The sequence below is a fragment of the Mercenaria mercenaria genome, chromosome 13 (genome assembly GCF_021730395.1).
Source record: "Mercenaria mercenaria strain notata chromosome 13, MADL_Memer_1, whole genome shotgun sequence".
Lineage (NCBI taxonomy): Eukaryota > Metazoa > Mollusca > Bivalvia > Venerida > Veneridae > Mercenaria > Mercenaria mercenaria.
In genome coordinates this window covers 75,667,026-75,679,476 of record NC_069373.1, presented here as the reverse complement: position 1 = coordinate 75,679,476, position 12,451 = coordinate 75,667,026, and positions in this window count along the sequence as shown.

Below are 12,451 nucleotides of genomic sequence, written 5' to 3'. Positions count from 1 at the left end.
TGTCTCAAGTGTTTCTGAGCCTGACTGTATTGTTCTTGATGCTATGACTATTGTTCAAATGCTACAACCTTCTAAAGATCAAAAACAGACATATACATTCAGATGGCCTCTGGTTTTTGGAGCTATATCCTTAAAACCAGTTTGCATTGTAAACAGGTTCATGTTGTCTTTGACCGATATTTGAAAGATAGCTTGAAGTCCAAGACACGCAGGAAACGTGGTAACACTAGTACCACTGCGCCAGTTGCTATGCTGATGAACATGTTGATTCCTGACTGGAAGAAAGTATTGACTAGGAGCAAAAACAAGAATGAGTTAATAAAGCTGTATACAAGATATTTGACAGAAAATTGTCATAATCTGCTTGAGACAGATAAAGTTATTTTTGTTTCAGGTGGTATGGATGTAAAAATCCTACGAGTCTGTTGTAGTGCTGTTTCTTTTGTTTATCAAATGGAATCAAGTCAGGAAGAAGCTGATGGTAGGATGATATTACACTTGGCATATACATCCAGTCTTGGCACCAGGAAGGCCGTTGTTAAGAGGTGTTGCACATTTCATTATCTCTCATGAACAGACTCAATCAAACCGAGTCTGCTATCATTATTCTTGGTTGCATTCTTTGCTTCCAAAGGATATTTTTACATATTTTATTAGTCCAGAAACAGATGTTTTGGTTCTGTTAACTCTTCACACCAGTAGTCTTGATATTGACACAATCTTTCTCAAAACTGGTCGAAGATCTACACATACTGACCTTACCAGATATATACCAATCCATGTAGTGGTTGCGAAGTTGTCGCCAGTCAAACAGGATATCTTGTTACCTGTATACTGTGTTATAGGATGTGACACTTGTTCCTCAATGTATGGTGTGGGTAAAAAAGAAGGCATTCTAGGTACTGCTGAAATGTGCAGAACAACTTCATGATCTCTCCAGTCTTGGTAGTGCACCATGTTTGTCTTTCAAGTCTCAGTCTGCTGCCACTGCTTTTGTGGGGTACCTTTATGGGTCTTCAAATTGTCTTTTTTTTAAATTCCTTGCGTTCAAGTATCGTTTTCGAAACAAAGCAGGTAAAACCAAGAAAGCTACCACCAACTGACGACAGCTTTATGTTCCATTTACTCCGCTGTACGTATCAGATACTAATTTGGAGAAATGCAGCAAATAAAGATTTTAGTTTGCTGATCCAACTCGATTTTGGTTTCATGGTTGATCCAGATACCGGTCTACGAGGAGTGTTCGATATGAATTGCTTATTGTCCTCTAGCCCGATATCCACGTGGGGCACGATAAAAACCAATACCTACCTGTATAGGGTTGTTCAATACCTACACAACGGTGTATATATGTACATGTTAGACTAAGTGTAAGACATAAAATTTGCCATTTGAATACACGCAATCATTGACCATTGTAGTAAAAATGGTTGGCAGAAACGTCGACAAGAAAGATGAAATACGGGCTTACATCAAAGCTCGCTCAAAACTTGGTTGTTCTTTGAAGCAGCTGATGACTTTACTTTCTACTGTTTATGGACCTTCTTGTGTGTCTTATGACACAGTTCGGCGGTGGAGAAAGAAATTTGAGTCTGGTGTAGAGTCCATCAAAAATGCACCGAAATCAGGTAGGCCAAAACCTGCATCTCGTAAAGAAATCGTTTCCAAAATAAAGGAAATCATTAAAGGAGATGCCAGATTTACAGTTCGTGATATTGCACGAAAGGTAGGCATATCACTATCAACGGTTCACCTTATTTTGAAGAAGCATTTGAAAGTCAGAAAGATTTCTGCTAGATGGGTGCCACATCTGTTGAATGATGAGCAAAAGAGGCAACGGGTTAAAGTGGCCAAAAAGCTGCTTCAAATGTTTCCAAAATATGACAAAAAGCAGTTTGCCAATGTCGTCGTAGGTGATGAAACCTGAGTCAATTATTTTGAGCCCGTCAGAAAGGTTAGCAATAAGATCTGGGCCACTAAACACAGCAGACGCCAAATAATTGCCAAACGTTCTTTGAGTGCAAAGAAGGTTTTGTATGCAATCTTCTTCTCTGGATAAGGAGTCGCAATAAAAGTGCCGGTGAAAAAGGGCAAAAGCATCACCGGAAAGTACTACAAAGACGTAGTACTGATTTGTTAGTTTGTTTTGGGTTTAACGCCGTTTTTCAACAGTATTTCAGTCATGTAACGGCGGGCAGTTAACCTAACCAGTATTCCTGGATTCTGTACCAGTACAAACCTGTTCTCCGCAAGTAACTGCCAACTTCCCCACATTAATCAGAGGTGGAGGACTAATGATTTCAGACACAATGTCGTTTATCAAATAGTCACGGAGAACATACGCCCCGCCCGAGGATCGAACTCGCGACCCCGAGATCCGTAGACCAATGCTCTTACCTACTGAGCTAAGACGTAGTACTGAAGAAACTGAAAAAGTATTATCAGAAACGACGCCCTGTCACTGGTTTTAAACATGTCCGTCTTCTACATGACAATGCCCCCGCTCAGATCTCCGCAATAGTTACGGCGTTTTTGAAGAAAGAAAAAGTAACTGTTTTGCCTCACCCCCGTATTCCCCAGACCTTGCCCCATGTGATTTCTTTTTGTTTCCGAAATTGAAATCATTCCTTGCTGGGCGGAAATACCAGTCCCGACAGGCACTTGGATCTGCCATTCATCAGTACCTTATTACTGTGCCCAAATCAGCGTACCGTGACGCCTTCAAGAAGTGGATACATCGGCTGGAACTTTGCATTTCTAGCCACGGGGAGTACTTCGAGGGCGTGAAATGAGCCCTTTTGGGCTAACTTGAAATTTGAAGTCTCCAGATAGAAATAAGCAATTCATTTCGAACATCCCTCGTATGTAGCCCACACATAACGTCTCAGCCTGCTGCAGCACCCGAACTCCTAAGTGACCTAGTGTGTCTCTGTAAAGATTTTTGCTCTGGTAACTGCATTTGCACATGTCTGTGAATGTAAAGGCTGCATTGACAACACAGATACATGCCAAAACGTGTTTACAATATTAGCTTTTGGTGCAACTAATGGCTATTAGACTTATAAATTAAAACTGTCCCTTGCAGTCTTATCCTACTCTTTACAGTTAAAGCAAACTTTAAGTTTGGCATTTATCTAACTTTGTGTTATTCAGTTACACTACATTACATGTAGTCAGTAATACATTTCTACAGAACTGAAGTATATCCAATATTCGATGAATTCATTTTGTTTTAAGCAAATATAGATTTGTTGCGATTGTTTTGGATTAAAGAAAGGTTATATTAATTTTATAACCTTAGAAATACCTTAAGGGGCGTGTATCAATAAATCGATACACCAGTACGGTACTGTAAAGTAACAAGAGGGCCATGATGGCCCTTTATCGCTCACCAGAGTTGATCTGGCCTACTGACCTAGTTTTTGACCCCAAATGACCCAGTTTCGGATTTATTCTAAAGATCATCAAGACAAACATTCTGACTAAGTTTCATATTATAGATTAAGTCAAAACTATTGCCTTTAGAGTGTTCACAAACCTTTCCTTTGATTTGATCATGTGACCTAGTTTTTGACCCCAAATGACCCAAATTAAAACTGAACCTAGAAACCATCAAGACAAACATTCTGACCAAGTTTCATAAAAATTGAGTTACAACTGTGGTCTATAGAGTGTTCACAATCTTTTCCTTTGATCTGGCCTACTGACCTAGTTTTTGACTCCACATGACCCAGATTTGAACGTTACCTAGAAATCATCAAGACCAAGTTTCATAAAGATTGGGTCACAACTTTGGTCTCTAGAGTGTTCACAAGCTTTTCCTTTGATCTGGCCTAGTGACCTAGTTTTTAACCCCACATAACCCATTGACCTAAGCATCATCAAGACAAACATTCTAAGTTTCATTAAGATTGAATCAAAATTGTGGCCTCTAAAGTATTCACAAGCTTTTCCTTTGATTTGACCAGGTGATCTAGTTTTGACCCCACATAACCCTGATTCGAATTTGACCTAGAAATCATCAAGACAAACATTCTGACTAAGTTTCATAAAGATTGAATCACAACTGTGGCCTCCAGAGTGTTCCCAAGCTTTTCCTTTGATCTTGCCTACTGACCTAGTTTTTGACCCCACATGACCCAGATTCGAACTTGACCTAGAAATTATTAAGGCAAACATTCTGATCAAGTTTCATAAATATTGGGTCACAACTGTGGCCTCTAGTGTTCACAAGCGTTTCCTTTGATCTGGCCTACTGACCTAGTTTAGACCACACATGACCCAGTTTCGAACTTGACCCAGAAATCATCAAGATTAACATTCTGACCAAGTTTCATAAAGATTGGGTCACAAATGTGGCCTCTAGAGTGTTCACAAGGCAAATGTTGACGGACGACGCAAGACGGATGCTGACGGACGCTGGACAATGACCGCTCACAATAGCTGACCTTTAGCACTTTGTGTTATGGTGAGCTAAAAACGCATGTCAAAGTACCCCATCCGTTTATAAAAGCTTTTTAAAAGTATATTTAATATCTGTTTTCTATCCAAAATGAATAAATATGAATAAATTTTGTTTAATACAATATGTTTTGTTACTTTTATGTCATTCAGTCCAATTGCCACTCATATGTATGAAATTTAGCCTTATATTGGACCATTTTCAGTGTAAGCGGCAGCCATTTTGGAAGTCATCTTTGATTTTCGCTTTCAGATAGTACATTCTTTTAGCCTAAATGTAGCATGATTGTAATATATTATGCACATAGAGCAATCAAAGCTAACAGGTAAAGTTTAATGAATAGTTTAAAAATATAAAATGTAACGGTATACGCATTTATATCTAAAACGTGTGCAAAATTACCCCACCCACTTATGAAAGCTTATGGATTCAAGTATTTAACCTCTTTTCTTATGTCATGTAACTATTTTTATTACCTGAAGGTACAGTTGATTTCCATGCACAAATCTATTCAAATTTCGTAAACAGACCTTTGTTCTGCTGTTAAAAACGCCACCCCATACCCTAAATTTAACCATTTTATGGGAACATTTTGTCTATTTTTTGGCAATATTAATGGAAAATTCACGAAATTTACCAATAAATGGTCATATCAATGTGTATTCTTGCATATTTAAGACATAAAAATTAATTAAAATCATTATGTGCAATATAGGGGTCCACAAAATTGCAAAAAAATGATATTTTTAATTTTTGGCGGCCATCTTGGACGCCATCTTGGATTTTTCAGAATGCCACCACTTATGCCAATTTATGCCGGTAGTTTCTGAAACTTCAGTCTATTACGAACAATTTGGTATATAACTTATCTTGTTGTACAGGGGGGTCCGGGTAACTTTAAAAATAGAGCCCTTTTGACTCGATTGTCACCCTACTACTAGGCGAATCCCCTACACTCGTAATAGTAACAGTAAAGGTGTGATATGTAAAAGAATAAAAGCTCTTGTAAATCTATATCAAAGGCAGACCTAAAACATATACGTATGTACTCAATGCCTTTGCAGAAGACAAAACCTCAAGAAGAACACCGTTTTGATTTTTTGAAAGAATCAGGACAGGCTCTTTATGAGGTACAACATTAGGATATAAAAATTTTAGCAGGTGGACGGATAGCTCAGCGGTTTGCACACTGGCCTTCCAATCCTGAGGTCGGGGGTTCGATCCCGCTAATCCACTAATACGATCACCACTACCAGTCCGATTCCAGTTTACATGCTAAATTTGCCTCCACCAATACGACCACTGACAATTTTCATCCCAAATGTTTCGTCGAGCGCATTTGAGAATTAGGTATCCCGTCGAGCGCCCCTGAAAGTGACATGCATTTACGACATACATGTGCACACAGACTACTATCGTTATGAAAACAATCTGTCAATCTGTTTTGATTAATTTTGATTGTTACTAACAAAGATGCCGACTGAGCGGATTAATTAAGGTTCTAATTACATGTTTTTTACATGTTCTTACTTTTCTTGTGCCGGCTATTCAGTGGGTACAATCGGCAAAATGATTTGTTGTTTTTCCTCTTTTTTGTAATTTGTCGTTGATCTGGTTAACTTTATTAAGTAAGCCGACGATTAAGTCATTAGATGAAAAATGCACAGGCTCTATAACATCAGCTCCCCTTTCTTAATTCCAGTTTGTTTTGTCCTGCCCATTGTTTTCTCGTTTAGGGCAAACCCATTATTTTATCTGGGGACCATACGCCGCTTTTCACGGAATTACACGCTAGTGTATCATTGAATGTTTCATTTGCACCGCCGTATGAACTCATCTGCGGATGTCTCTAAATTGTTTTTGTACTTGTAACATGTGTAAGTGTTGAGTTCTGCTTAACCCGGGGCTAGAGGGCGTGGACGGTAGCATGCATTTCCACTACCGTCTATGAACAGGCTCAATGAAACCGAGCCTGCATCAGTTTCGTTTTTGTTGTGTTGAGCGACCTGTGGAGTTTCCACTTTTTCTATTTCATTACATTAAGTTTTGAGTAATACAGCTACAACATTATTATATCAATCATGTATTATATTAATGACTAACTTAAAACTGCATCCAAATTGGATCCATCTTATGAGTATTTTATTATTTGTTTGACCAAACTATGTTTTCTGCCATATGTCCACAATATATACATTTAAACCTAAAAAAGAGTAAATGGATCGTTATAATGTACATGTACATGTTATATGCCCATCCGCCCACGAACGCACGCACACACAAAACAAACAAATAAAAGAACACAACAAAACGAACAAATAAAAGAACACAACGAGGCACACACACATACAAGGACAAAACGAACAAATAAAAGAACAAAACAAAACGAACAAATAAAAAAATGCAACGGGGTACCGCCTTGGAACGGTCAGATACTGGGGAGCTGGGGGTGATTAAACCGCTATATTGTGCACTAAGTCTCACTTTTATCCCACCATATTCCAACGTCACAGGGCAGTGGAAATAAAAGTTATCCCCACCAGGTGAATCCCTAACAAGCAATGACAACAGAAGGCAAGTTATGTCAAACACGAAAATGCTCTTGTATTATGTATAAAAAGCAATCCTTGAACCTAAAACGCATGTACTCAGTGCCTTTGCAGAAGGCAGAACAACAAGGGAAACATCCTTAATGGTCCGGAGACAGATATCAAAATAGCTGAGTGCATGCGGGACTTAAGATCTACCTGTCATAGAATCCTCTGGCTGTTCCGTCAGATACAAACAAAGAGGGAAGCGTAGCATCCAACTGTCTAAGGGTTGCAATCTAAATATACGGCATGTCTCAAAACATTTACTAGTAGGTATTTACTTCTTCAAAATAAAACGTTTAATAACTTTGCCAGATACAACTGGAAATTTGCCATGACCCAAAATCTTACGAAGTTTGTAAAGAACATCCCCAAAAATCTATTTTGACAGAGATCACGTACACATACGCATAAAACATTGAACGACATTTGTGGAGAAAGAATGTCTAGATTAGACTCGTGGTGAAATAGAACATTTTTTGCTAAATCATTTACATGTGATTCTCGATAAACCTATCTCGTATCTGTAATGCAACCAACCAGACGAAGACTCAGTGCCAATTCACATTGTGTAAATGTAATTTAGGGGTTCTGGCGTGGAAGTTTCGGTGGGAGGGGGTGGAGTGGGGGGATGAAGTAATTTTGACTGCGTTCTGTTATACTGATAATTTTAATATATGACCAGTAACCTATACCGTATACGGAAGCATAAGAGCAGGGAGGTTGGGGAAGGAAGCACCACCTTTTGAGAGTTTACATGTCTTTATATGGTTAAGGTCGCTGACTTCTAATCACTTACCCCTCTTCGATGTGGATTCGAGCCTCACTCGGGGCGTTGAATTCTTCATGTGAGGAAGCCATCCAGCAGGCTTACGGAAGGTCGGTGGTTTTACCCAGGTGCCCGCTCGTGATGAAATAATGCACGGAGAGGCACACGGGGTCTTCCTCCACCATCAAAGCTGGAAAGTCGCCATATGACCTATAATTGTGTCGGTGCGACGTTAAACCCAACCAAAAAAAATAAATATTCTATTTTATTTCAAATCCCTTTTTTCAAGGCAAATTTGACTTAATTTATTGGTGGGTGCTAGGGTATTTGTATATATATATACAGTCAAACCCGGCTGCAGAACCTCCCTTGGGGACTGAAACTGCTGGTATTTGTGAAAACACATTTTTTACAAGACAGGTGACGTGTGACCATAGTAAGCAGGTTATATGTATTTGGAGGCTGTCTACAGTACGGGTCTGACTGCATAAGGGAGTTCATCGGTTCTAAGACAAAGGTGAATGTACCAAGTAATATAGCAAAAACAAAACAAAATTAAGTGGGATAAGGCCGTGACTTTATTTTAAATTTTCAAATGAAAATTATGGCATATTGTAAATATATAGCACGGTATATGAAAATGATGAGAAAATATGAAAGACAAAGCTCCAGCTAAAATGCCTGGAAGCAACATAGCAGCGCGAAGGTGCAGAAAACTATGAAAATAAGCGCAGAACATACCAGACCAAATAGGAAATTGTAGGTTCTAGTACTTCGCACTAATGAGAAACGAGGCAAAGATGCTCTCAGAGATCTCTATGACATGAGATGATATATCAACAAAAATATTCTTCCTGGATTAAGTAAATACGAAATGAAACATAACACCAAGATCAAAATAAAATCTGATGTAAGTCAAGAAAGTCTTCAGCAAACAAACGCACAAAAATTAAAATATTGAAAAATTTGTTTCAATGTAATATATGAACAAACGGACCGGTGCGAGGGAATGGTTATAGCAAACTATGCTACAATAATAATATAACCCATCCAAGCGATTGACTGAGCTAACCGGCAGACTGGAAACGTAAGAAAACAGGGTGGATTTACATGTCTGTTTCAACATAACCCATGTGTTAGAGGTTTGTAGCAAAGTGATCCACAAATTAATAATAATATGTACGGACCTACACGACATATAATAAATGCAACTTTCGACTGATCACTAATAATCGTATGGCCGATAAGTTGAATAACCCTGTTTATATAAGACACAGTCAATCCATGGACCTGGTGAATGGCCGACCACATGGTCAAGGCCCCCTCTAACGGTTAAAGAGCGCCCGCCCAATAACACCAATAATAAGAGATGACCAACCGAGCGCGAGGTTGCAGATACGAGAAGGTCAACCTAGACAAGTGAGCTTTTATTTTGATACTGCCGTAGTATACAAGAATAAAATATTTTGTGGATCACTAAATATTGCTCACAACACGGACAAAAATTAAGATGAAATTAGAATTGACTTGAGCCAAACATTTTAATAAAGAAGACTTTCTTTACTGTACCCCGAATAAAGATTACAATTTGTAAGCGCCATTTAAGTCACGACAATAAAATAATTCTAAATTGATGAAATCAGATCAATGCAAGTAATGTATGTTTACTAATAAAATCAAGTTTATATACGCATACACGCCTTATTTCTTTCCTTTACTATATAACTAATACCAAATAAACAATTTAAACTGGTTTCAAAGATGGTGGTTAACTACTGTTCAGCTAACAAATCATTATCCCAATAACACAAGGCATCAATAGAACGCCTTCAAAATATATATAGACAGAAATACCATAATTCTTTCCAAATATGCATGTACTTAAGCAATCAATATGCCGAAAAAAACCATAAAATATACCGGACTATTTATGAACATATGCAGTAAGACAGAATACAGAATGGACAATTCATATGTAATATGACAATACTTGTCATGTTATCTTAATCTTTACGCATTATTATTATTATTTTTGTTTTTTTTGTTTTTGTTTTTTGTTTTAATTTCATCTAAAAACTACCCAGAAAGACAGGTTAATAGTATGCTGCGAGCCGGCTGTCCCAATCCTAACTCTTTTCTATTTTTTATGATATATTTATATAAGAGGGGAGGTAGGGAGAATCCGAGGCTCTGACCAGAGAAAAGGCTCTCTCCACCCCCTGTTTTCTGAGTATTTACTATCATCAATGTTTCTAGTAGATAAAATAAAAGTGCCAAACAGAACAAAACAACATGAAAAACTGGGTAATGTTTATGAGCTGTCATCGAATTATAAATCGATGTACAAAACGATGTCCTACAAAAATATTTCAATTATGTTGTTTTTTTTTTACAGAATAAATGACATTAAGACCATCTCCTCATATTTCTGCAAATACTATGCCAGAATTTGGCGAACCTGCATGCTATCGCTTTGTGTAGTAAACCCGCGCTAATTCATGATATCTTCGTGCTTATATTCAAACCAAATTTAACAAAAACAAGAAACAAAGTACCAAAAAGAAAAAGATAGTAACATTCGGAATGTTTATAAATAAATACATACAGTTTAAAATCAAGTCCGTTTCATTCCACCGTATTGTTCCATGATGATTAAATGTATCAACAGAAGCATACTAGCAAAATTGAGTTTATACACACACACTGTAAAGAGTTTGTTCTCTAATATACCACAGATTACAGAAGCGGCGTGACATGTTTGGTGCAGCAGTACATTTTGTGGCAGGGTTCAGCTGTATGGTTCACCATTGTGACCCTGAAATAGATTAAACTTGACGGCAGAAATATGTTATAAAACAACAAAGTTACTGTAATGGGAAGGGTGGGAGGGAATTTTTGTAAACGACCTGTCCTCTACGGAGTCCGATAAAGAATGTACTTGTCACTGCACTAAATTTGCCCATGAAAAACCCGTGGGATTAAAACTTGTCAGACTAGTATATGAACTGATACGACTATAAATACAAATACAGGTGCGGATTAGCAGTGAGGCGTTATGTTAGGCAAGACGATACCCACCAAAATTAAAACAATTTATTTCATAAGAGAACATGAATTTACCTAATTGTATTGGTGGGTGCTAGGGTATATATATATATACAGTCAAACCCGGCTGCAGAACCTCCCTTGGGGACTGAAAATGCTGGTATTTGTGAAAACACATTTTTTTTCAAGACAGGTGACGTGTGACCATAGTAAGCAGGTTATATGTATTTGGAGGCTGTCTACAGTACGGGTCTGACTGCATAAGGGAGTTCATCGGTTATAAGACAAAGGTGAATGTACCAAGTAATATAGCAAAAACAAAACAAAATTATGTGGGATAAGACCGTGACTTTATTGTAAATTTTCAAATGAAAATTATGGCATATTGTAAATATATAGCATGGTATATATGAAAATGATGAGAAAATATGAAAGACAAAGCTCCAGCTAAAATGCCTGGAAGCAACATAGCAGCGCGAAGGTGCAGAAAACTATGAAAATAAGCGCAGAACATACCAGACCAAATAGGAAAGTGTAGGTTCTAGTACTTCGCACTAATGAGAAACGAGGCAAAGATGCTCTCACCGATCTCTGTGATATAAGATGATAACTATAGATTTCAACGAATGTAATGCATTTTAGATTTTAATACTAATAAGATTTACAATATGCCATACCGAAATGCACATTACGTATATTGAGGGCAACTCAACATTTTATGAAAATAAAATTCGCCAAAACGAGGTATGCAGTGAATACACGTTTACTCAATAGGTACAGCAGCTCATTGTCAAACAGTTAAAGTCTAGAGCTAGAAAATACCTTTTGCTATGTACCTTAATTTTTTAAGATGTATCAAAATCTACGAAACTCGCTGCATATTTTACATATTGTATATCTTTTAACGTTACAATGTCATTCAGGTACATGTACATATGTACATATTATCCAATAGTTCGATTACTATAAGTCAGGGTCATCATGAAACCTTTTGCTGAGGTTTCAGTCAAAATGTATTATCTATTTATTTTGAACGAACATCAGACGAACGGACGGACGAACGGATAGGAAACCAATAGCCTTAAGACTTTCCACTAGAAGAGTCTTACTGCCACTGACTTTTTTCGTCATAAACAGAATATACTTGAACAGTTTCCTGTGACGTCTTCTTTACATTCATATTATCGAAATTATTATTCATATCATTATTGTTACTATAATTATTATTATTATTAACATTATTATCATAATTGATTCAATTACGTTTTACACCTATTTTTGATATTTCTTGATTATTTCGTTTTCCATCTCAATGCATTTTTATAACTTATTCTTTTACATGCAGGCAGTTAAGTAATGTATGCAATGGACGTAGATAAATCGGATCTAATAAAATTAACCAGGTACAGCAGTTATCTTTCAACACAATGTGCCCCAATAGCTGCCGATCCCAACCATGTCATGCCGCTCTTATAGCTAAACTGTTTAAAGTCATTAGGAGAATAGCCAGTTGACGACATTAGTTTTCTGCAGCCCCTTATACCAGAGATTGACCGTGTTAATGCTGGTGTTACAGTTGCTGAC